At 35.7% G+C, this 27,073-nt stretch overlaps 1 long non-coding RNA gene across 1 annotated transcript in view; it reads right to left on the reverse strand.

Annotated features, from left to right (window-relative positions):
- Nucleotides 1-820: 820 nt before the first annotated feature.
- LOC126635602 (uncharacterized) overlaps nucleotides 821-27,073 on the reverse strand; it is a 205,883-nt gene continuing 179,630 nt past the window's right edge. Inside the window, exons 2-3 of the long non-coding RNA XR_007627752.1 lie at nucleotides 14,037-14,092; nucleotides 821-874 (exon numbers count right to left, since the gene is read on the reverse strand). This is a non-coding gene — a long non-coding RNA (uncharacterized LOC126635602). The remainder of the gene's footprint in view (nucleotides 875-14,036; nucleotides 14,093-27,073) is intronic.

The raw sequence follows: 27,073 nt of genomic DNA on the forward strand, positions 1-27,073 counted from the left end.
CACATAAAAGAAAAAAAAAACCCAGAAGGAATAAAATTAAAATTAAATGGAAACTGAAACTACTACAGCTATGTAACAAGAAATAAAGTAACAAATACTGTAGATTCTTTATGTAGTGAAACTTGTCACTATTTTAATATAATTTCAGATGATCTTCAAGTATGAACCTCTTTGAAAAAAACCTTCCATGTAGCATAATATCCTAGCTATCCATTCCTAATTGTGATTCTACAGCACATATGGAAAAACAACCCTCATGGAAGCATGGCCTAAGATGACTGGGAATAGTGAACACTAAAAAACACGTCACAGGTTATTGATCAGTTTGAGTCCATCCTAATTACAATGAGCAACACCATTGTGAAGCAAGTCATCTCATCAAGTGAGTAGACTCATAGAAAATCATCACTATCAATAAACAGCCAGAGTTTCAATTATTTAGGAAACAAAATTTATAGTTCTGTTATTTAAGAAAATTTTTTGTAAAAGGAAGAAAAAAAGAATTCAAAACCAAACCAACAAAATCCCAACAAGCAAAATTCAAAATGCCAACCACAACAGAATTTTACCATAAATATCACTGAAGAGTTTAAACTGCTCTTTTGAAGATGGAAAGTAACTCTGAAAGACTGGGATACTGCTTTTTGGGTTTTTTTAGACACATTCTCTACACCTGAGAAGTACACCAAAAAAACAAAACAAGGAAAATGCTTCAGAATTTGTTTTAACAGAAATTTATAAAAACATATATAGGAAAGAGGTATCATGAAAATAACATCACTGTGACCTACCTGAGAACCAAATATTACAGCACTTCCTCCTGACAATGTGTCTACTTGGCCACATCTCCTTACTGCAAAATGTCAAAGCAGAGCTGTTGGGAAAATACTTCAATTTAGGATGACGTTAAAATAATTACTTAATATTCAGATGACTGTTATTATTAAATATGTTTAACTATTCTGAAAATGAGAAACAATCAAAAACAAGGAAGAAAACACATTGCACCAATATTTCACCTCCAGTTAATTGAAATCTTATCTTTTCCTCACACAGACTAACTTATGGAGATAAGAGCTGATATTTTTAAATGCTTTTGTTAAATCACACAGACCAAAGTTCTGTCTACTTTTGGTTTTTAGCCTTAGGCTGCAGGCACCAGGAAATGTCTAAAAGAACTGAGAAATCTCTTATTATTGATGGTTGCACACATTTTTGACCATGATAGCACCTTGCCTCCTTTCCCTTTTTGTTGTGACAGATAAGCCTAAAAAATTTCAGTTTGAAATGGAAGATAAGCAGTAAGCAGCAAAATGTTTGATGCTTATTCAAAGCTTATCTGAATTGCCCATACTTCCTGAGACCAGAGAGTCTCATAAGATCTACAGTTCTTCCAAATTCCGGACAGTTCAGAAGTACCAAGACAATTGTTTTTAATGTAATTGTTTTTAAATCTCTGTATGTTGGCACTTTTGTCTTTGGAGACTCCAGGTAAGACCTGCAAATGCAAAGCTGTGCACAAGTTGAAAATAACAATAATAATAATTAAAAAACCCAATGTAATTCTGTACCTTAAACAGCTATTTGATTTTTGAGGACTATTATCACTTTTATTGTGGGACCCCTCAACAGCCATCCTGTCCTCAATCACAGCTAGTCAATACAACTGCCCAGAACATAAATGCTATTAGTCAGATCACACAGTTCAGCATCTCCTCAGTTTAATTTTTCATTTAAAGAAACGACTTTTTTACTGTAACAGCAAATTATACACTCCAAAAAAAATTTAGCTCTGGTTTGGGAAAAAAGGTACACATAAAAGAAGTTGCCCTTAAAATAATAATTGGGAAGTAAAAATAAAATAAAAAAATAATCACTGTAGGTTTCATCAGAATAATTAATTCTAGTTTTAACATTTGTGCTACAGAAAAATTGGAAGGCACTTCCAAAATAAAACAGTTAAGCAAACCAAGACCACACTGCATTTTCAAGTGTGCTCCTGAATAAAAGAATGAAATTCCTAACTTACAACTCCAGCCATTGCAGGCGACCACCCTCACCCCAGCCTAGCATGTCCTGGGAGAAAATGACTGTTTTGTAACCAAACCAGAGAAATCCATGCTTACTAACTTGCATGAGGCATCGTGACATCTGAATTGAGAATGCAGAGGAAATAATTTTGCTGATGGCAATTGTACTGCGCTTGAAACACTAGTTAGCACCTGGTACACAGGCTGAATGTCCATGAGTCAGGTTTAGATGTTTTTCAAGGTATAGGATTATTACTTTGTCTTTACATGGAGCTTTCCTTCGTTTGGAAAGTGTCCTAGCACATCCTGTTAATGGGCACTTCATGAGGATTTAAATGTGTTCTAAGGTATAGTCTGTACTGCCCCATTTCAAAAGTCAAGCACTTTGTATCTTCTGATCACAGATGATTTTGACTTTGATCACTGCACTAGTATCTAAGAACGTCCTGGAATTCAGAAGGACAGAAGCCAGTGCATAGAACTTCCACACAGACAATGGTTTGTTCTCAAAGAACACAGCTTTCCCCTTCTTCATTTCTACCCACCCTTGATTTTCCCAAGATCAAGAAACTATGTCTAAAATCGCTGTATTTTATACCTTCATGATCTATTTACCAGTGTAGTTAGCAGTAATCAACCCCAATTTGCCCTCCACCTTTATATCTAACATTTGAAATACTTTGTGATTATATAGAACTGGATTACCCAATGAATTAAAACAAAATATATCTGTTTGACAATGTCTTTGAAGACTCAAGGTTTTTTTCCTTCTAGACTAGTGGACTCCAAATACTGAAGCTGCAAGGTGCCCCCATGTCTGAGTATTCCAGTTTCTGCCAAACCATATGGCACATCTTTATTTAAATGTTAATGATTTTCATGTTCAGCATGAACTCTTTGAAGTAATGTTGCATTTGTCTTTGATACAAAGTAGCCTGATATAAAAAAGCTTAATTAAAATAGTTTGATATGAAATAGCTTAATTAAAAGTTAATTCAATAAGTTTTCAGTGTGCTCTAACTATAATCCTTCAGCACCAAACTTTCCAATCAGGACATATTTTTAATTGGTAGAAATGTTGCAGTAGTTTTAGGAAATCTTTTTCAATTAATTTGGAAGCGTTGTTCCAGTTAGTAGAATCAATGCCTCTTGCTATTTATCTTCAGGGGAATGTTTTGTTTCTAAGCAAATTGAATCCCAAAGGACAGAAAGTTGTACTTCAGCAGGCTCTCAGTATGTTTTCTGTTTGAAATAATTGCAAATGTGCCGGTCGCTTTTAAAGCATATAATATGGCTTCAGCTTCTGCGCAAAAGTCCGTGAAAGACATTTTGGATCTACGATATCCCAGGGGAAGCAAATCCATTATTTGAATAGAAATTACATCAAGATTTCCATGCAAAAAGCTAACACACACTGCAGTGCTACTGTTAGTCTGACAGTACCTTACTGCTCCTGTCGTGTGTTTTGTTTACCCTCATCAAAGCTGGCCTTGAGTGACAGTAAGTGACAGCGTTCTGAATCAACCACCAGCAGGTGGTCACGTCAAGCAAAGTTTTTAACAAGCCTCCCTAGGTACGAGTAACAGGAGTTAGCACTACATCCCAGGAAGAATAACATCCTTAGAGTTAATTAGCACTTTTGGCAATGTAGCATAAGGGTTGGTATTTCTGGAAGCAACATTAGCCACAAAACAACATACCATCTACTTCTAGAACTAAGTGTAGAGCACCTTCTTTACAACAGGACTGTTCCAAGAGACTGCTTGTTTTTCTTCAAGAAGTGCACCTGTCTTCAAATTAACAAGCAAGTTTGAAATCCCATCCCACTGGATCCAAATCTCATTTGGTTTCTTGACCTACAAGAAAACGCTGTGCACCTTTGTGATATTTCACAAACATTTATGAATTGATTTTCCATTGAAAAGTATCTACCCTGTTCAACCAGGTGAAGATATTTGTACAGCATTATCTAGTAACTTACTTATGGTCAATCAAAAAATATTTTACTAATAAAATAATGAACCCCCCAAAATAATATAGGGCCATTTCTTTTCTATAACACAGTTCTTTTTTCCTTTGGGAATCAAGCCATTCCTTCATTTTCCTAAAAATACATTTTGTTACCATTGGTATAAATTTAGGTACGCCTTTTTTCCTCCCAAACCAGAAAAACCAAGGTAAAAGCAGGTTCACATAAAGAAAAAAACAGATCAAGCAGAGCTTTTACAAGTTTATGTTCCATCTGTAGAATCTTCAATGACACCCGGTGAAAATCACCAGTCACCTCTCTAATCCTTTCTCAAACTTTGCCTATTCATTTTCCTATCCCCAGCCTTTTCCTAATTTCACATCTCATATTCTCTTAGCCCTGTACTTATCTCTCAGATCGTGATCCTCTGATCATCTCAAACCACAGAGCACTCACCAAGTTTTTTCTCCCTGGAGGCTGAACTGTCAGTCCTTAGTTGAAGTATCTGTGACACTGTTACAGATTCAAGTAATAGCACAAGCTGAAGTAACTAATAGTAGAAATCCAAGAAAATATATCACTTAAAGAAGACTTCAGAAGTTTATCTCCTCTCCCTCACATGTCACGGTGAGATGACAGCGATCCTGTAAGGTGTTCAAGCTGACGCTGTCAAGTGTAAAGCACTTACTGTGTAATGATTATTTAAAATGACCTGCCATGCATCTCCTTCAAGAAAAGGTGAAATGAGCTGGTGGAATACAAAACACTGTACAGTGATCAATGAAGAAAACTCAAAAGATTGGTCACTTGTCAGGTATTATCAATTCTTTAGAACTAAAGAAAGGATGACCGTAATAATTCATGAATAATTTATCGGAAGATAAAATATTTGGAACAATAATCAACCAAAAATGAGTAGCTATTCTGAGCTAATAATGTCCCCATTCAAGTGCTGATTGACAGTCTTGCATTAGCAGGCATTCTGCAACAGATAATCCACAGAGGGCATTTAAGCAAGAGTAATGTTGCCTCCCATTTCAAAGCTTTGTGGCTTTTCTCATTTGAAAATTTTTACATGCATGAAGCAGATGGATTATCTGATAGCAGCTTATGGATAGATTCAGTGTTTCTACTCACAGCACAGTCAGTAACATAGGTAAAGTTACTGTAAAAGCTTTTTCAGTAGAAGAATGCTACAAGTCCAACACAACAGGTTCTGACACAACACATACAGTTAACATCCTATTTGTCTTTCAAGGAAGTGCTACTTTTCACCTCTCCCTCTTCAAGCCCAACATAGTTCAGTAAATCTATATCCTCTCAACGTTGTATCACAGTTGTTGACTCTTAATGTTTCTTCCCCACAAAAATTAGGACAGCATATGATTTGGAAGAAATATTATCTATACTTAAACCATCACATCCCAAGACAGAAAACAATCAACATCCTGGAATCAAGTTCAAAATACCTAACATATCTATCAGTGTAAATTAGTCCACTGGGGAATTCAATTATTCAGAACACACCAGATTAGAATATAATGAGCTATAAGGCAAAATATAAGAACTTTATTTTCTTAGTAGCACGTTACAAAGAATTGCTAGATATTATTTCTGTTATTTTTTTACTGGGAAATCATTGCATCATTCATGTATATCAGTCAATTGAGATATCTGCTCTTCCCACTCTGTTTTCTTTCCTCTCCTTCACATCAGAGTAGATTTGGTGCAGCAGCATAAAGGCACAGGCGACTTGGGTATGTGCTACCCATTCCAAATTATTACTTTCATTTCACTGCTTTGCTAAATGCAAATAGCAAGGATCTGAGGAAATCATTAATGAGATCTTATTCTGAATTTTGGATGGTAATTGAGCATATATAGACAGCTAATTCATTACTCATTTTTCTAGGAATTAAATAATTCACCATTTGAATTAAGCCATTTGAAATCACTTCAGTAGTTAGTTCATGGAATGTTATATTTAATCACTATCCATTCAGCTATGATAGCCAGCTTTCATTAAAAAGGCAGGGAACACATCCTACCTCAGATCATGCAGTAAGACTTGGTTCCCACATTGGGTTTAGGACTGTGTATAGTTCAGAATGACTGTGGGCTACAATATGAGAAGACAACCAAATAGTTCTTCTAATTACCTGTATGAGTGGTACAGAGACACCAGAAATACCTGCATGTGGTCAGAGCTGAGGCTCGGAGCTGTTTAGAGAAGACTTTTTTTTTTTCTTTACCTACCAAGGCCTTCTGAGAGCAATCTATTTGTTAATGTTGCATGTTCATGCATACAGCTTTTGGACACAATGTGACAAGTACAGAGACACCAGTTCTGACTAGGTGGAAAGCCATGTCCTCAGCACACCACTGTAAGAGTAAAGTCTCACTGTGTGTGCTCAATGAATGGAAAAAACTCGCTGAATAGGAAACAACTGTGTGGTCTTGACAACCCCCAGCATTTCTCAGGAATTATCACTGAAGTTTTGAAATAATTCCTGCATAGTTAGATCCCTAAGGTGTTTGGTTTTCTTTTTCCCGTGAATACAGGTTTTAAAACCATGAGCTAAGAGCAGTTAGAGATGGAAAAGGCGTGGATAATCATGTTTGTAAAGTGATAAGGATATAAGATCTTACAAAATTTATACTCTGAATTATATGTTCAATTCACTAATAGTATTCTCCCTAGTAAGATTTTAATTTATTCAAACATCATCTAAGATATACTTGTTTCGTGGCAAGAAGACCAAAAATGAAGTTTCAGAAAATAGTATGTAAAAATAGCTTACTGTGTGGTAGTGTGGTGTATAATTAGTGTCACCTAACACAGAGTTAACAATTTCCTGGTTTTAATCTGAATTTACTTTAGATGTGAATAGATGGAAAGTCATTGTACCTTAATGGACATGTTGACTCATTTATGGCCCAGTTGGATTTGGAAGCTGTCTGTGGTTTTTATTTTCTTCTAGTTATGTCTGGAAGGGTAAGTCAGTCAAGTACACTGAGGAAAGTATTGATCTCTTGGGCAGATTACTCTCCAGTGGGCTGAATAACTTCAGGAGAAAAAAACCCTACACTAAGTCTTAATGGTTTTTTTGAGTCTCTCAAACCTGACCATTCTGCAATGGAAGTACACAAGAAATTTTTATCTAAACTGCCATGCTCGGTGCTACTGAACCATATTTTTTAATTCCAATTTACTGATTTGAGGGGTTTGTTTCTTTTTTTTTTAATCCATAAAGTGTCCTCCTAGACAGAAGATATTGGGCAGGCATTAAGAAGAAAGGGCATGGTGATAGAGGAGGTGGGAATATCAGATACCATTTGCAACTGTTTAGTTTGGGGGTTTCTTCCTGTGTAGAACTATGGTTAAAAGAAATGTGGAAATAATTGATCATTAAAGATTAATACTGTCGAAAATTACACTATAAGATAGAATTGCATTATTTATAGAAAAATACATTAACTTTCAAACTTTGTTCTGACAACTCCTTTACTTATGGATCTGGAAATTTAAATTGCACTCCAGTTTGGCTCCTACACTGTCATTTACTGTCAGGATTGCAATCCGAAAGATACATAGCAACAACAGAAAGAATTAGATGAGCACAAAACAAACATGCAGCAATGAAAGATATTGATAAAAAACTATTAAAAAATCCCCACCTGTATACATTTTTTAAGTTGCACAGTATCTGCCACATTGGCTATTGCTGTGATAGATACTGTTTATTACAGATGGTGATAATAAGAAAGTGAATTAACTATATTTCACATTACTGACCTTCCTTTTGCAGAGAGGCTCACTTTGCACAACCTGAGCACTTTTTATCATGCAGTTATCTCACAGACACATTTTGTTGGAAAAAGAAACTAAAAATACATGTGATTCTTCCGGGCAATAGACACAAACCCTAACTTTTCAAAGACAAAACATTGCAGATATCTAGCATCCAATTACTTAGAAATTTAGATCTCAGGCTAATGTCAAGATAGCCTTTTCTAAATTAAAATTCTTCCTTATATTCTTACAATTTAATGGTAAAGAACACTTTCCTGGAAAATTACAGGGTGGCAGCCAACATTCTTCTTTTCTTTGACTCTAGGGAGTCATTCAGCTTAACAGAAAAATCCCTCAACTCTACATTAGGATCCTACAGAGATTTCAGTAATAGGCTGTCAACATTTTCAGTTTCAGCAATTACCCAAGAGATGAATTCTTGATGAATTAACCAGGCTGCTAATTTACTGGAATTGTCTCATTGTCCATATGTTTAGTACTTCCCGTAAATGAAGAAATTTTTATTTTTATTTTTTCCCCTTCCCTTGACAAGTGTTAATCAAATTGCATTCAGATTTAATTTTATTTAACTTTATTTGTGCTTGAGGAGATCTTGTTTTACTGAAATAATTGTCCACACGAAACTGACTTTTCTGGGACATCTTCATTATTTTCTTGTGAAAACACCAAGACATATTCCACAAAAGCAAAGCACAATACATCCTCTTTGTTTCCATTTATATGATTCCTATAATAGGGCAAAATAAAGCCTTCATTTTAACTCAGTTATATTTCCCTAAGTATGTTATCAATATAAGGCAGTATCTTTATAGAAGGGTTTGAACTGACAGATTTCATTGGTTAAAACCTTTTGCACCAGAGCATCAGGTTCTTGCATGAAGAGTAAAGAGTTCATTCCCTCTGGAACAGCCGCCCCTTCTAAGACAACAAAGCTACTCCTTTAGCCACAGCCTGTTACATCACAGACTGGCATCCTCTGGGATGACCTGCATCATTCAGATCATCAGATGGAAAGGAAGAACCTATTATGACTGATATTTTTATTGGGAAATCACTTTCCCAAGTAATTTTTAAGCACTAAGCAGATTCCTAAATGGCCATAAATCATTCATGAAAAAGGTGTGCTTTTTCACATATTTGAGAAAAATTTTCTTCTGGTTTGTTTTATGCATTTTCATCCTGAATAGCAAAAACAAATTATAAGTGTCACCTGTTCTTAAAATGAATATTATAAAGACTGACTTCTGCATAAGCCCAGCTACTAAGGCAGTGAGACAGACAAACCTTTCTAGTTGCTTTTCCTTTTTTTCTTCCCTTTTTTTTTTTTTTAATGGAATCATAATCAGAGACATGGTGTATTTGTAAGTAATATTCCTTTTGTGAACTGTCAGAGTTTCCCAGTCTCTCTGTGCTCATTTTCACTTACTGGGGTATGTATGGAGCACACGGTTTTACAACAGTTCTGATACTCTGCACTGAATTGTCACAAAGTTGTAAAAAATCACTAAGATTCGTGTCTTGAACTGCATTTTGCTATGCTTTCCATAAGTCAATACTGGAAGTGAATTTTATATACAGAATGTATTTTTCTGTTGACGTGCATTAACAAGCCATACACAGCAAACACCCAAATGCCCAAGGCTCAATGTCGAAGTGTGAAACAACAGCGATTTTTATTTATTTGTTTAGTTTTAAAGCAAAAGAACTCTAAAAATAGGCCATAAAAACCATTGCAACTCCTCAAAAAAAAAAAAACAAAAAACAAAAAAACCCAAAAGCTAATGATATTAACTTAGGAAGAAACTGTTCTGTACACTGTACCTTGCTGCGATTCATAATTGCCAGTAGAAATCTGGTTTTTACATCTTCACTGCAATAAAAAATTTACTCCCATTATGAATGTAATTTCTATATTACATACAAAATCATCAGTTCTAATTGTTCTCTAGCTGTCTGAGAAATAGAGGCTGTTAATATTCATGCTGGATTATAAGCTTTTTATATAGCCTCAACAATTTATTGTAATGAATGTTTCAATAGGTGTGTGATATTGGTTTTCAGAGGTATTAAATTATTCAAATTCATTGGAGTCAATATGACCTTAATTTTTTATATTGCATTATTATAATGTAATTGCTTTCCCCATATTTGGTATACATCTTGATTGCTGAGTAAGTTCTGTGAGTTTCCCACAGTGCAGGGCACTCAGCTCAGGCAGTAAATGCAAGAGTCAATGTAGTGTTTTAGACAGTGCAGATGTCAGTGAGTGGTGGATGAAGAGTAAAAACCAAGTAAGACTTCATTTCTGCCTTAGAACAGCATAGAGCTGTTTCTCTCTCTTCCACCTCGTCTCTTTTTCCACAGCAGGACCTCAGTTTAAGCCCAAGCACAACTTTTCTTCACTTGGGGTTGTGGTGCCATACTGGGCAATATTTCAGTCCTATAAACCAGAAAGACCACAGCTGACCCTCAAGTGAAAGGAACTTCCCCTCCTAGAATTTCTTAGAAATCTGATAACATTTCTTACTTGAAACTGAATCTAAATGAAATGACTTAGGGCCTGGATAATCAGACTCATTGCTGGTGGTGTGTTTGAACTTTGTATTATAGCAGTGCCATGTCACATAATCAGGGCAAAACGGTCAGAACTGAAGAGACTTACATTGTCTTTCTTCAGGTCATTTATTAGACCAGACATCATGTTATTCTGCAAACAAATGCTATTCTGATCCCATTAAGTCTGCTGTAATAAACCGAATCACTGATAGTTATGGAACCAAAATATTAAATATATTAAATATTAAAAATATCAAGCTTACACCCATGTGGTCACATTTTAGATTTAAAAAAATCAAGTCAGACAATTAAACTCATACTTTTCACTGCTACCAGTTATGCCTTGCAATGCAAACCCTAGAAATCACACAAAAGGGAACATACTCATAGCAATAAACACAAGAGCCTCCTCTCCACCCCCTCCCCCCAAAAATTCCAAAAAAACCCAGCCCCCTAAAAAAAAACCCCCAAACCAACAAAACCCAAACCCCATTAAAGCACATACACAAGAACCACCTAAGTAAGAAATATACTGTAATTTTACCATGGCTCATCTGTTGCCATATTGTATAACTTAAAACTGAGGACCCCAGTTAAGCAATCGTGTTTATCTCTGCTTACCCTATTTAAAGACACTGTTCAATGCACAGGGCTTGTAGCTCCAAGAAACAAAAATACTCCTTCCTTGACCTTGGATTGTGATTTTAAAAGCTGTAATTCAAAAGTACATGTGTGGACAAATGTGGCTGCTTCAAAGCCAGACTGCAGACTGTTTCCCCAAAGGGATCACTTTGTCATTTATGCCTTCTAATAGTGTCTAATTGAAAGAATGCTGGTTTTTTCAAAGTACCTCCAATTCCTGTGCATAATGTTATAAATGCCTTTTATTAGTTCTTAAATTCCATTTTTACTGTGGGTCTGCTTTAGGGACTTTGTTCATTATCTAATTTGCCTGAAATTTCGACCCCTGGGTTATTGGCAGGAAACCAATTGCCCTTTACTTCTTTCTTCTGTTAACTGCATAGTTAGAACTGAAGGACTAAAAAGTCATCATGAAAGGAAATTACACAAAGGTTAACTATAGTGATTGCTTTTTACTTTCCAAGGTATTTGCTCCAAGTTAACTTTTATTAAACCAGAAGGAGATCTGAAGGCACTAGTAGACCTTGCTGGTTATTTTTTTTTTTTGGCTATCCAAAACACTATTGATTTTTTTGTGAATTTCAGTGATTCATTTAAGGAAAGAACTTGTAATAAAAGTTTTCAGACATTAATAATTTTTCTTGTATTAAAAAAACCTGAGTAAACCATTCCAAAAGCAAAATCAATATCCCATGACACCAGCAATGACCATCACTAGTTATTTGTTAGCAGCAAACAGTTTACAAATAAAGAGGAAAATATATTTGTAAAAGGTAATCTAAAAATAATGTGAGTACTTTGAGGAAACTGAAAAGGCCTACACACATAAGACCTGTAAAGAGAAAGTGCTATGAAGTCTCTGATAAGTTCTAATTTAATGGCATTTAAAGTTGTCATTTATCTGATAATGGGTCAGTTTGGCAACTGAAGAAGTATCTAAATCTACATTCCACCCATTTCTTCTTGGAATGTCGTTGCTTATAAACAAGTACTTGTTCTTATAAGCAAAACATATCTGATAAAGATGACTTGCTGGAATCACCTGAGATGTGTTGACTCCAGTTTAGTCTGCAACCTGTGCCTGGACCATACTTGGGGACAGAGAAATGCCACAGGAAGAAAAGGATTCAAAAGTATTTACTCCTATTTTTACATACAGGACACTCCCTACAGAAGCACAGTTCTACCATGGACAGCTGCTCCAAGTTTTAAGACATTACAAGAGCCAGATTTTTCCCCCTCAGGGTCTATAACTAATTCTGAGAGTTCTTTTTCAAAAACAGAACAAAAGCCCTCATGCTGAAAAACAGTTTGGCTCTTGTTTACAAAAAATGCTCTACGATACAAAAATTACTGTATTTAACATTTAACAGTTCAACACAGAACATTAGACATCCACTGAAGGTTGCTTTCTGACCTGAAAGAAATAATTACTTTCAATTACCCAATATACAACTGAATTCAGCAAGGCACTGTACGGTTTCAATGAATGCACATTATTCAAAGCACGTGTGGGCCTTTTTTTCTAAAAAAAAAAAAAAGAAAAGGAGAAAAGGTACTGGCATTTGTTTTTCCACGTGAAATATAGTATTGAAAGCTGATTCAAAGCCTTTACAATACAGTGAAACACTTTGCTCTGAGTTCAGTGGACCTCAAATGAGGCATCTAGGGAAAAAAATAGAAGGTAGGTGAGGTTTAGGAAGGATAGTTTTGATTAAAAATGAAATCTTCAAGAGGATATCAAAACAAAAAGAACTGAGCACATTTACATCTATTTTGGCACTGGTTCATGTGAACTGCAGTAAACTACACTATCAGAAATTAAAGGAATAATGGGAAGAGATTTCAAAATAGAATGGTTTAAAAGGACCTAGCTAAGAAATATCATTAAGCCACCTCCTGTGATGAACACCTGCAAGAAACTCTGCACAGGGCACTTTCTGAACACTTGAGTTTGGAAACATTGCTTTTGTGCTGATTAACAAACTTAGGGCTGGGGGAGGAGCAGGTGTGAAATTGCTACAGTTTGAGATTTCCGGCTGGGTTTTCTCAAACAAATAACACACAGCTTCATGGAAAACTAACACGAATTCAGTTTAAGAAGCACCAGTCTGCCCAGTGATGTTGAAAGAAGGGATAGAGTAAGGCCACATAAACATTAGTTTTATTTTGCCATTCTCTTTTTTGCTGTGAGGACTAAGCACACCAGAAGGTGAGACTAACAGGGCATATAAGAATGCCAAAATTATTGCCTGGGAGTAATGCCCTGTTCTGTGATTTCCTTCTCGAGCACATGGGGTTTTTTAATACTGAGCAAAAACTGCATATTTAGATTCCAAGGCTTTTAGCATCTTGAGGGTATAATTAATAGCCAAGTACAAAATATACTGAGTTAAAAGGAACTACACTGCAGGAAGCCAGTATTGTTGGAGAAAAAGGAGACAATCAAAAGACAAATGCAAGCTTATCTTAACAGCAAGTACTTAAGACAGTTTTCTTTTTTTTCTTTTTCTTTTTTTTTTTTTTGGATTTCACAAGTGCTTGAGGAGAAAAGATTAATTGCATTTATTTTACAGTAAAAGCACAGAAATATATGACCAAGTATGATACAAATGTTTTTCATTCCCACATTAGAATGCCTGTTTTCTGAATAGATGTAAATACAGAAAGCTTGAACTAGACAGATATCGGATGAATTCTCAGTATAAAATCAACACTAACAACTTTTAATTGCCTGTTTTCTCCTGTGAATCCACTTCACTAACAGCAGATGTGCAACAAGGGGATTAAGACTGAATTTGTGCCCTGAGCCACACGACTCTTTCACAATGCTGACTTAGTGACTTTAAGCTTATATATTCAAAACTACCTCAAGGGTTACAAAGTAAATAAAATGCTGCAACTACTTACCTGTGGGAAGTGTCTTCCACTTCTATATATCAGAATGATGTTTGTATAGGTTCTCTAGCATTTCTGAGCTTTCTGTATACAACTGCAAAGTTCTGGAGTCCCTGTAAAGACATACCTCTCAAGGAGCAGCAGAGGCAAGGCAGCAGGAGCACAGAGGACAGGCCACATGATCTACACGGGAGACAGAGAAGGGCACATCTGTGACAGAGACCAGGGAAGCAGATCTAAGCTCAAATAGAAAGGAAGGGAGTGGAGGTGGGAGCCAAGGGCAGGTGAAGCTGGTCAGGGCATTTAAAACCTGCTGCCCTTGGGGCCGTGACAATACCCAGGTGCACGTGTTTCAGAAGTGAAATGAATTAAATGGCTTCAATCTAGTCCAATTCGTTCTTTATCAACATAGAAGAAAGCTAGCCCAGTTACCAGGCTGCCCAGGAACTGTAATGAGATGAGAAGAGCTTGGCTGGACTGAAGTGAGCTCTGTTGGCAGAGCTGTAGGGAAAAGCTTGTGGAGCACCTGCTCCCATCGTGCCTGGCTCGAGCAGCCGGATCTAGATTCACAAAATTTTTTACATACAATAGTTTTTCTCTTGAAGGGAACGAAACAATCACACAAAATATTTCCAAGATGTGATCTTTCTTTTAAATATTTAAAAGCTGCAGAACAACCCCTCAAAAAAATCAAGAAAATGAAACATAGCTACCAAGGTACTATTAACACTTTATAACTGAATAATAAAAAGTAACTGAAAAGTCCATTCAAGAGATGTAAATTCTCCTTACACAGTCTATGATGTAGCAGCTTAAATAATTCTAGAGGAGCTGTGGAGAAGACTTAAGCAAGAGTTCTTTGAACTAGTAGCATTTCATAGCCTCTCTGGATCCATGGGCAGCATATTCTGCTCCCCAAAACACGACAGAAAAACTTGCAAGCTTCATTGACTGCTAAAAATCTTGACTCTTAGTCTATGAGTGTCTAATTTACCTCACTGCTTGCCCCCTTTAACTACTATTAGCCACATTCTGGTTTTTTTTAATCATCTTAATATGTTCCATTTTCAATTTTTTTCAGCATTCCTCTTCCCTCTCACGATACTCTCAGAAGCCAAATATTCCAATTAGTCTGTCTCTTTTCATGTTATAAAACTGATAATGAGACAGAGAAAGATGCCTTAGAGAGTAAAAAAGCAAAAAGTAAAAATGTTTTTAGGGGTGAATCTGACTATACTAAAGAGGAACTTTGCTGTGGGGATGTGTTCAAAAAATTTGCTGGGTTTTAAGAAATATCTTCCATCTCACTGCACACCAGAGCATTTTGATAAGACTGTGCTGTCAAACACACCATAGGAAAAAAAATATGGAAAACACACCACGTCTCTCCAATTCTACCTCTATCTACCAGTATTCAATATAGATCTTGTGCAGTCAAAGTATTATGGTTTATGGAAAAATCAAATTATTTTTCAACGCAGAAGGCAGAAGCAAATGGAATTTTAAAGACTTTTTTGCTGCGGTAATCGCTCTAATTATTTGTCCCCATTAAAATTTATCACTGAAAAACTTAAGAGCAGTTTTTTTATAAGCTATTCATATTCTATTATCTGTCCTTTCCAATGCTCATGATGAATTATCACTAGCTCAACTTTTGGGTACACAAGAGGCGATACACTTGGCAGAATAATATTACCAATAATTACTGTCATTAATGCAAATTGAGCAAAACCAGTAAAACTTAATTACCAAAGAAATAATAACCTTTAAACTGAAAATACAACAGTATATGCAGAAGTTCAGCTTGTAATGGCTTGATTGTGGCAGAAGGAGTGCTGAGCAGGGTTTAGATTTTGGTTCTACACGCTAAAGTAGCTAATAATAAGCTGCATAAATTTATAGACTGTTAATATAAGGGACATAATGTAAGAACCAGTATTACATGAAGCTGTTTATATATACAAAGTTTCTCTTAAGACATTTGTTTTGTAGGATTTGATACCACTATTTAAATCAGCTCTTTTAAAAAGCAGTGCACAGAAGGTTTCTCACAGAGGAAAACAGATTATCTGGATTCCTATTTTGATGGGAAAACCATGTTTTCTCATATTTTAAATCAACAGAGTAGACAATTCTTACAAAATTACTAGAGTTGCATAAAGCCTTAGCTCCATATATATCATGCCCAACATGTAAGTATTTTGAGGGTTTTGGTGTGGAAATATGCTTGCAATTCCAACTTAAATTGCAACCTCTCATCTCAGTTAAGAGGTCAGGAGTCTGGTTTTTTAGTGCTTGTATTATTTGTAATACATAATATTTTAATATTTGTAATATTGTAAAGACATAAGATTGAAAATTCAAATCAAAAAATCAAAATTCATGAAAATCACTTGGTCCTACTGAAGTAAAAGAATTTGGAAGTTTATGTCAAAGAATCAGAATTTCACCAGCTGTTTTATTCACATCCAAGATGAGGATTTTTAGCTTCGTGGCTTTCATTTCAATGCTACCCCTCCATCTTAGTCCTTATTCCTCTACATTTATAAGTTGGCTGAATAATAGGGAGGATTGTTCTAGGTTCTATTAGTTAACCCAATACTTTAGGATATTTGAAAAGTCAGCTGTTGAAGACAAACCATATTTTTACTTCTGAACTATCATCTCTGAAATAACCAGCTTAGGAGAAAGGTATTCTGAATTTCAAATAGTGCATGATCTTGAGTGTGCAGGTTTATGCAAATGTTACATATCTAATGTAACTCTGGAAGGTCTCATGCATTTCTTTTATGAATCCTCCAGAGCTCCTCAATTCAATTATGTTGTTCAGCAATCTGTCTCAAATATGAATTATGCGTGGTATTAAAAAAGGAAGTAATTCACGTGTTTTGCTTAACTTTGCTCTACTGAGATAGCTTTCTTTGGAATAAAGAACAGCAGAAATGCTTCACACTAAACTTTGTAGATTGACATTTTGAAATTAAGACTTGCCCCGGTGTCAGACACCTTAAATAAATATATTGTGTCAAGTGTGTGAAGAAAAAGGCATTTCTTAGGGGAGGATACCATTTACATTCACTTTGCAACCTACTGTATGCCATGTAATGTGCCATGAGCAACCTGTTCTAGCAGGTGTGCCTGTCTGTGGCAGGGAGGTTGGAATAAGATGGTCTTAAAGGTTCCTTCCAAACAGAACTGTTCTTTGATAATAGATAGAAACAGATTCTTTGATAATACAGGTGTTTTCCCCTGTAATTCAGAAGATAATGGTTCATATCAATTGAAAGTACAACTGCTGTTTAACTGAGAGCAAAAGCTGTTGTTTTCAGGCATGTGTTAAATGGTGACAGACACTGTAAAATACCAGATAGCCTAAAAAAACTGACAGCTGTGAATATTACAAAATTCTCTGGAGAGTCACCTTAGGCCAGCCAGTACAATGTTGCTGGTAAAATCCACCTGCTATCTAATGAGTACAAATGTTTAGGTAATATATATTTTAAAATAAACTATGGCACACATAGGTATATCTATAAATAGGAGTTGCACACCTATATATGTTCATGTCTGCATAGCCCCCTGTGCAGATTATGAAGCTTAAAGCTTTTGCAGGATCAACAACTGAGTAACTCTGCTTTCATCATTTAATAATAACATTTTGGTTTAACATTTTTACTGTAGATATATTCCTTCCCTGAAGCTGCTCTGAATTATCAACAGCCACAATGTCAGTTTATTTTGTTGTGGTAGGTTTTGAAAGGTAGCACTATTCAATGCAAATCAAGCTATTTTCTTTAACATCTGATGTTTCTGTTTCTAAAAGAGATAGCTGCAAGCATTTCTTTAATAAAAGATCAGCAATTTGGGAAGAAATTTTCCTACTTAAGCAATCTCTGATTGATTCATTCCAGAAACCAACTCACCCCTGAAAACAGGGAATTTTGCATTGATCTTTATATTGCTTCGAGACCTTTGTTTTACTGACAGTAAGTGAAAACAGTACACAACATGTTTGGGCTGTACCCTGAGGGACAAAGCTGCTCCATCCTTCTTTGAGAAGAGCATCTCGTGAAAAGCTGCTGCTACCGGTCCTTCAGCTTTTTACAGCTCCTTGATGTGTCTACCAAGTTAGAGATGGTAGGACTGGGCTGAAGAATGAAAATTAAAGCCCTCTGTAGAGATTTGGACCTCTCATTTTATGGACTTCGAATTAATTTGAAAGACTGTTAGATTTTAGAGATCCATGGTCTGAACTATTTAATTCCAGTTTCTTGGCATTGCACAGATTGTGTGGGGATTCTGCCTTTGTCAGACACCTTTATTCACATTTCTAGAAGGAAAACATACTTATTTGGCTATTCTTTGCCAAATCATCTTCACATAAGTGGATGACCTTGTTCTTACTTTCATTTTCTCTTCAATTGTCATTCTTTGGCAGTGCAGACAAAGCCCTGAATGAGCTATCCATCAGCAACATGGAGATGTTGTTTGGAATTAGGCCAGAGCTCTAAATATTTCATTTCTGACACTACAGACATTTCTGTAGTGACACTACAGACATTCTGACATTTCTACTTTTATTGTCTTAACAAAATATTATTTCCTTGTCTCTGCTCCCATAACTCAGGGTGAATTATAGAGAGATTTTGATGCACTCTGCATCCCATTATCATCATTAAAACTACCTGTTCTCAATGGACTGATAGACTGAAAACAGTGACAAACACCCTTACTAATACAAACATTTACTGGCACACTTCACCAATTTAACTGCAGGCATAGTTTGATCAATGTAGAACACCAAAAATGTTGTAGAGTACCTGCACTCAAAGAAGTTTAACATACACATAACACCAATCATTGCTTTAAAATGGCTTGCTTGCAACCTTTGATGATTAGAGCAGCCTGTATACCAGGCCATTACCCTATGTCCTTCATGTGATATTCCTAACAGCAACTTTGGTATATTTTAATTACAAAGGATATACACAAGCATCATGGCTACCTGGTAAGATTTCAGCCTTTAATCTACCTTCTAAAATATAATGTCATTCATCAGAACTAGATCTGCTGAAATGGTAGCAGAAATCTCCAGTATTTTCCAAGCATATTATTTTCAGTTTACTGCAACGAGGTCCAGTATGTAATGATCTAATGTGAATACAGACTGACTAAAGCCACTCTAGCAAAAACGTAGCTGAGTTTGGAAGAGGCAAACAAAACAGAAGAGTTAAATAGCAATACTCTTCTGTTCCTGGTAAAGGAGCTCGGCTTTAAAGGTTCTTACAATTAGGGAAAATTTAGAGACCTACTTTGCAGGTCTTATATCCTGGGAACACTCAGCTGAAAGTGCAATAAAGTTTTCTTATTTTTCACCCTCTGTGGATCTGACTCTCTGCATGTGTCATGTATACATTTAATTAGGAGTGCCTTATTAGTATTTCTACAATACATCAAAAATACATCAACAAACAGAATGAAACACAAACACTTCCCAGTCTGTTCACTTCTGCACTGAGAGAGTAGGGGAAAAGCCGTAAAGGGGATGATTCCTGTTGGAGCCCAATTCAAAATGAGTAGAAGTCACAGTAAATTTGAATGGAACTATCCATCAAGTTTACTCTTTTTTTTCCAACCATTTTGCAATATTTAATGTAAGGAGCAAATGTTTAACTGATACAGTGCTGTGCTGCCATTCACCAGTCCTGAGTCTGCAAACAATGCTTGTGGTAAACACAATGCATCATTAAGGGCCTGGCAGCTGTTTCACCTCCCAATACCTCTTTGCTTCTATTGTCTCTTCATACAGATTGTGCAGATTCACTGCTGCATGGTAATATTAACCTCTTCAACTGAAGAAGAGTGCTCATAAAAGCAGGATAAAAAAACCAAACCAAAACCAAAACCAACAGAAAAAAAAAAAGTATTTCAGTGTCAAGCCATACTAAAAAAAGTTAAAAAATGCCAACTTTGCCTCCAGGTAATTGTTTTACCTAAAGAACAGTACATATTGATCCCAAAATGATATTTAATTAAAAGTAGCTGTATCTTTTGGACAAATAAGAACTGCACAACTACTAGTGTCTGGGAAGCTAATTTTCTGTTAGTTAAAAACGGCTGAAGATATTACTTTCCCTATGCATGAAGTATCCTAAGCTGAGCCTCATCAATTTTGTATTTTCCTTGCTGTTTCATATGAAAATAGGTAAGATGCTGCAAAGCAGCATATTTAAAACCAAAGACTAAGACAACGATCCGAGAGCTCATCTGGTAAAATTCACTTTCATCCTCCCTTCTTAAAACAAAAATATTTAATAAAGTCACCCGCAGCTTCAGAGAATCTCCAGCCTACTACTACACCACAGTCAGGTTGTCATAGAAACGAGAAGAGGTTCAGGATCATTTGGCATTTTAGGAAGACAATTTAAAGCTATTTTAGATAGAGAAAAAAATGTGAACTCTAAGCTACTTTTCCAATTTTCCAATTAAAGGAGTCAATGCCAGAAACCCAAACAACTATTTCTCCTTTGTCTCCGAAAGTACAGCAATAACTAGAGATGAGCAGACATTGTTATCAACTGATGCTACTCCTGACTGTGATTTAAATTCAGCTTTGTAATATACATAACACAATAAAAGAATGCCTGGTTACATACAAACTTGATTAGAGGTGTTCTGTCAATCTGCAATACAATTTGGTGTTAAGCAGCATGAAAACCCCAAAACAGTTAGTGGAGGACATGTAAGATATTTTAGATGTAAGACTAAAATGCTGTACACACATTCTTGTGTGAGGGTTTTATACATCACCTTGACTTTATTATGAAAGACTTGGTAAACTCTAAAAAGATGACTCTATTAAATTACTCTATAGCTAGATTAGATTTTGTACAATTGGAAGATTATGTACAAAATATTTCATTAACTCAGGGTAAAAAGAAAAAGGAAATTAAAATAAAAAATGTTCAAGTCTACTGAAATATCTGCTATTAAAAATAGAAGAACTGTTGATGATATGATATAACCTTAATGGTTTAACACGGAGTAGGGGACTACTATTTCTTGACTGATTTTAAATCATAGTACAACTGCAAAACAACAATTCTTGTGAGAAAATAAAAGGTGTGCACATGCACACAGGCTTTCAGGCACTTGTGTGGTGAAGAACAGAAACAAAATGAAATAAGCAATGTTTATATCACCTCATATACCTGAGTGCACCTCAGCAAAGTATTAAAAAAGATACTTGTACTGTAAATGAGACCATACCCATGCAAGTAAATATCTGCATGTAAGTACATGTGAGACAAAAGGGAGTGTGAGCCACACCCTGACCAGTGTATTCTTCACAGGCAATCAGAGTCTCAAGATCTATAAACTGATAATGGAACAACAATATCTGTGTCTGTTGGATGTCTCTGATTTCGTACAAACAAACTGGATTACGGTGAAGAATTATTTATGAAGATAAGAAGACTGATATAGATTTTTAACCTCAGAGTGAGGTTAAATCCAATAGATATTTTAAATTTGATCTCTGAACCAAAAAATCTAGTTGCAATGAACAGAATCTTTCTCTTCCTGTTATGAATTAAATTACCTACATTATGAAAAGTCTTAATACTGTAGCAAAGCATTTTTTTCATAAACCATCTCAGTGAATGTTCACAAGAGCAGAAAGAATGAAATACCCCAGAAAGAGGCAATCAAAGACCCAGATGAAGGATTTTATTTTTTTCTTGTAAGGAAAAAAAAGCTCTTTATTATTGCCCAAGAAGCTGCAGAATCAGTTGACAACCTAAAATAATAGTAAAATAGCAGAAGTGTAAATCTGGAAAAACACCAACAAATATTCAAAGCTAGAAAGTTGATTAAAGGATAAGAAAATGGCTTTATATTTTTTTATATGTTAAAAATTTCAAAAGCAGGCAGATGAATAGCTCTTAAAGAGGCACTTTTTTAAACTTTCTTTTCATAGCATCTCCACAGTCACACTGGATCAGAATAATGCTGTGCAATGTTTGCAGCATTACTTTACAATGTACTTTTTCCTAAATGACACACTAGCTAATGTGTTGTTTACAAAATGAAAAATACCAATTCTGCCAACTATCCTTAGTGTGTGCAGTGTAAGGACACAAATTGTCCACAGAGCATTTCTGAAGTCTTAGTAAATCATTTAACCCCTTTTCCTTGCTTCAAGGGCTTTATCTGCAATATCATCTCTTCTTCATATTGAAATTAACTTGTCTAGTAAGTTCATATTTACTGCAGGAAAACAATGTCATCTGTGTGGAAGAATGAGCTTATTCTCAAATTTTCTTGTAGTTGTTGTCTCTGCTTGAATTGGAAAAGGCAAGGTAACATCAGGACTGCAGCTAGCATGTGTCAATCTGTATTATAAACTCCTGAAATTGCTGCTGCTTTATAACTTTCGTTCCTTTCTCCTCACTGCTCTAAATATATCCTTGTCATTTTCTAGTTAGAAATGCACCGCATTATTTATTTTATTGAATGAATTGCATCTCTGAAAGCCCCAGGATCGAACAGCAGATATAAGGGTGGGGGAGATGACTGAGGAACTCTGTCAAAATCTGTACATTCGAGTACCCAAATCAGTCTTCTCTACCAACTTCTTTTGCAGTTTATCACACATGTGACAACAACGTATTATTTCTTAGGATTTTACCTTTCCTCATTTTGTTACATTCATATTTCTCAGATGTAAACCTGTACTGGAGCTTTTCAATCACTTCTAGTTATGCAGATGGAATCTACAGATGGTATCTTTCTTTGTATCTTTAAGTTTTTGCATCTTTACTATGATCTCACTCACTAATGTATAGCAGTATAATAATAACATCACTAGGTTTTTATACAATCAGTGAAAAGACTACTCCAAAGATTACATTTGGATCTAATGTTTCTGAGCTCTGTGCTAATCTGCTTTCTCAATTCTTGTTTCAAAGGTCAACTCCAAATAACCTGTTTGCAACAACTCCCCTGCCTTTCATTTTTCCATTACAGTGGTTTCCCTCCTTACAGAAATGCAAGAATACGGATTTCACTCTTCTGAGTTCATGTCAAACAACATTCTTATCACACTCATAGAAAAAATGTAGAAAGCACTCAAGAGCCACTTCTCTTGTTGCTAATTTGACCATGTATTAAAGGTCTTGAAGAGGAACATCAATCCCGTTAAACAAGGCTTTTCTACTACAGTTTTCATTTCTTGGTTTTGACTGACACACAGGGCTTGCCTCTTAATTTGTGGAGATATTTACTCTGCAAGTATGAAATGATAAAAAATGCTGAGATGGGAGTGGAAATCCAATGATTTTACCTTAAGTATTCAGGATATGTGAAGCATTTCCACATCTAAGAGAACTTCAAAAGCTACACAAACCTCTGTAGATGACAATCTAAGCGAGGGCCTTTATGATTAGCACAACAGCATACTATATAATATTCTATTTAACTTGAGGAGGATAACTGAGGGAGGATAATTTTCAAATTTTCAAGGGGACTGTGCCTGGTAGAAAAGGTAGAGAAATATAAGGGGGAAAAAAACTCCCAAAACACAAAGAAAAATACCCCAAAAGAAAGAGGAATAAAAGAATAGGGCAGAAAAACAGATTCTTCACAAATTTCACACTTTGCATAGCATATAGACCTCAAGCTCTGAAATTCCAGCTGTCCTACAGGACAGGTTATTAAAGTATCAGCAGTTGTTTTTCTTTTTATTCTACCTCATTATATCTCACCAAAGAGTTAGAGCTGCAAACAAGCATGAAGTAAAATCTTTGTACTCCCTATTACCATATTGCTTGCCAGTTCTTCAAAGCACCAAAGGTAACCAGGAGTTTCATTGTTACCCTAATAAATATGCTCACCTCCCTCCGATTTCAAGGTACTCGTTGAAATGAATCATGCACCTAAGAGAATGTTTTTTGTTTCAAGAATAGCTAATGATACCAAGCTATTTTCCCCCTAAATGCATATTTTCATTTTTTTAAAAGTTATATATATATAAAATAAAGATTATTTTAGTTTCTCAGGGTGCCCAAATATAAACAAAGCTCTTCTTTTTTTTTTTTCATTAATTGTGTTTGTACTATACACTTCAATTACATTTTATTTTGCCTCTATTATCCTTGAAGATCTTTTGTTATAGATGATTTTCATTGAAAATTGGGGGGTGTTATATGAGAAGGATAAAACATAACTTTTTAGGAGAACATGAGCGAGTATAACAAAAGTATTTAGAATATCACTCTGATTTAAACTTTTTACAGATAGCTACGATTGGTAACTGCAAATAAAATTAGAGTCAACAACAGAGCACTGCTTGGTACTTTTGTCATCTATTCTGCCACTGATACCAGTGTTTATTTTCTCTTTTTTTAACACATATGTGCAATTTCTAAAATGGCCATATTTTATCAAAGGTTTAAGAGTTTCACAGATAACATCAGTTACTGAATTTTCCAATTTTGCAAAGGCAAGAAACATGGCACTGCTTATTTACTGTTGAAGCTGTTAATATGGAATCATTGTATGGCCTGAATTTCTTCTCAAATTACAACCCCTCCATGCAGTTCATTTTTTGACAGTTCAGACTGCTGTTACATTTTGTTTGTACTCAGTACAACAAACACTTGATGAAGAATGCCAGTTTCCATTACAGACATGACAGAACTTTTAAAGTGATTTTGCTTTTGGTGGTAATCAAACCAAGAACATGAAGGTTGGTGATTAAAATAAGTAATAAAATTGAATGTTGAAAGACCAAAATGCTAATGAACTTTGATATAATACAGTCTACTGAAATTCAGCTTCCTTTAGCAGAATAAAAATGCAGTTCTAAGTGTAATTGTGTAAGGCTTAAGAAAAGCCAGTAATATACCATTATTCTATCCATATTACAGTTCAGCATTTCATACAGTATTCATTAAGTAAAAACTGAAGGACTCAAAAAGAGATGCTTCCTAATCAGGCCAGAAACTAATTTAGAATCACATCACTCTCCAATAAAGGCTCAGGCAAAACAATATAAGAGTGTAACATCCTGAAAAAATGAAGAAGCAAATAATAAAACGTTTACAAATACTTGAAGCACTTCATCCAGGAATGAATTAGAGTACAACACCACTACAGGCAGAAACACTTGGCCAGATGTACTAAAGATCTGGCTGGGAAGGCTAAGAAATTCTTGCCAACATCAGAAAGATTTTTTAAAAAGTCTGTGTACTGCTGTTGGATCAGATTGTATATCCAGCAGAGATACCTTTCAAAGTGGCTGTTATATCATACACTGGCACCAAACACTGCAAATCTGATATACATTTAACTCAAGGAGGACTAGAGTACTCCAGAAAAATCCTACAAGATGTTGACAATAAAACATGCTATAATTGAAACATATTTTTAAAACCCCTTAAGAACACTGACAATTTTAAAATCTTGCTGCAAGTGATTTCCCTTTTCTAAAGAGCTCTTCACTCCAGCTTACAAGATCTGATTACCCTTTTAATTACCCCATGGCCTGCTCCATGTCACACATGCACAGGATTATTTCTTACCTTACATTTTGCAACTAGGAGTTATAATCATTCTCACAGTATGTTCATGTCTGTTCTTCACAAGGTGGCTCTTAATCTACCTACACTACTAGCCGTTTTTCTCAGCTTTCTCTTGTCCTTGCCTCCAGTCTCTGGGCTCTTCTGAGGTGTCTCGAGCGATGGAAGCCCTGCAATATCTAAACTGCCCTATTCTTTTTTCTTGTCAACTTCCTCACAGACTTTCTACCTCCAGAGGAGCTCAGTAAGCAAAGTCTCAGTCACTGCTCTTCAAAGAAATCCTTCTTTCTGGGAGTGATTTCTAAATGGTCTCAGACAACCTGCCTTCCAAGTGAACAAGACCTGATCTGGATCTGGGCCCTTAAACTGTGTGATTTTACTCAAATCTACGATGCAAAGCCACACAGAGAGGAATGTAGGAAACAAGTATTCCATGAGATTCTGGGAAGGAGAGAGGTGCCCTAATGTTAATACATATACTAATGCATCCAAATATGTTCAAAACTCAGAACTGGACCTGCTAATTTTCCTTTCAGTCTGACTGAGGTATTGTTTTCAGCTGCTTTTCCATCTTTATGGTCAGAACTGGAACGGATCTCTGCTTCTCTGCTGAGAGTGACATTTGTTATCAGCTGCTGTGTCCTACATGAAGCAGTTTCTAGAAGCAAACACAGCTACTGATGATTAGTCTATGTATCTACTGCAAATTCAGATGACAAAGGAGTTCTTTGGCTCAAGCAATTTCTAGTATGCATTCCAACGCTTTAATCCTAATTATTAACTGTAATCTTCTACGAGAAAATAGTGGCTATTCTTCCATCAATATGTCTAGACATGAAGATATTTGGGTGTCTAACTAATTGTGATGGATAAGAGGGCTAAGTAACTTAATGACTTCGAAATCTCAGTCTAGGCATATAACAAATCAGTCTGCAGTGAACTTCAAGTTAGCTTTTGCAACACCTGTTGGAAGAACAGCGGAAAGAAGGAAAAACTATGCTTGATGTAAGGTCTGATTTCTTAAGAGTTCTGAATGCTTTCATTTTCAGGAGGTTTAAGAGGAAAACAGCACAGGAGGTTGTGAAGAATGTTATATCCAACACAGAATACAGGAGGAATTTGGCTTGACTGACTGTTATTAGAACTTGTTATTTGGGCAACATATTGGGGTTAGTGATCCTATTTACAAAAGGTATCACGGGACCACAGTTGATGCAGACCTCTTGAATTGATATAGACTAGCTGATACGAAAAGACAGCATAAACAGAGGCTCAGAGCTCCCTGAAATCATGCTGAGACAGTAGATGAATACCTCAAGGGGCAATCATTTGCAATTCCTATGAACGATCATTCAAATATTGATGCGTCTTTATCATTGTTAATCTGGGTGTATTTCCACCCTCATGCCACGATGTGGTGTCACTCAGGATACTCTGGCTGGCTCAACACTATCCAAGCAGCACAAATGCACAGGTATACCTACAGATAGTAGGTATAACTACACACAGGTGTTCTGCCCGTGCTAAATAGCCTTTCTAAGAAGTTAAATATACTTTATTAGGTATGGCTTGCTTACCTACAAGG

The sequence above is a fragment of the Myiozetetes cayanensis genome, unplaced genomic scaffold (genome assembly GCF_022539395.1).
Source record: "Myiozetetes cayanensis isolate MyiCay16 unplaced genomic scaffold, myiCay2020 scf12, whole genome shotgun sequence".
NCBI classification, from domain to species: Eukaryota; Metazoa; Chordata; class Aves; order Passeriformes; family Tyrannidae; genus Myiozetetes; species Myiozetetes cayanensis.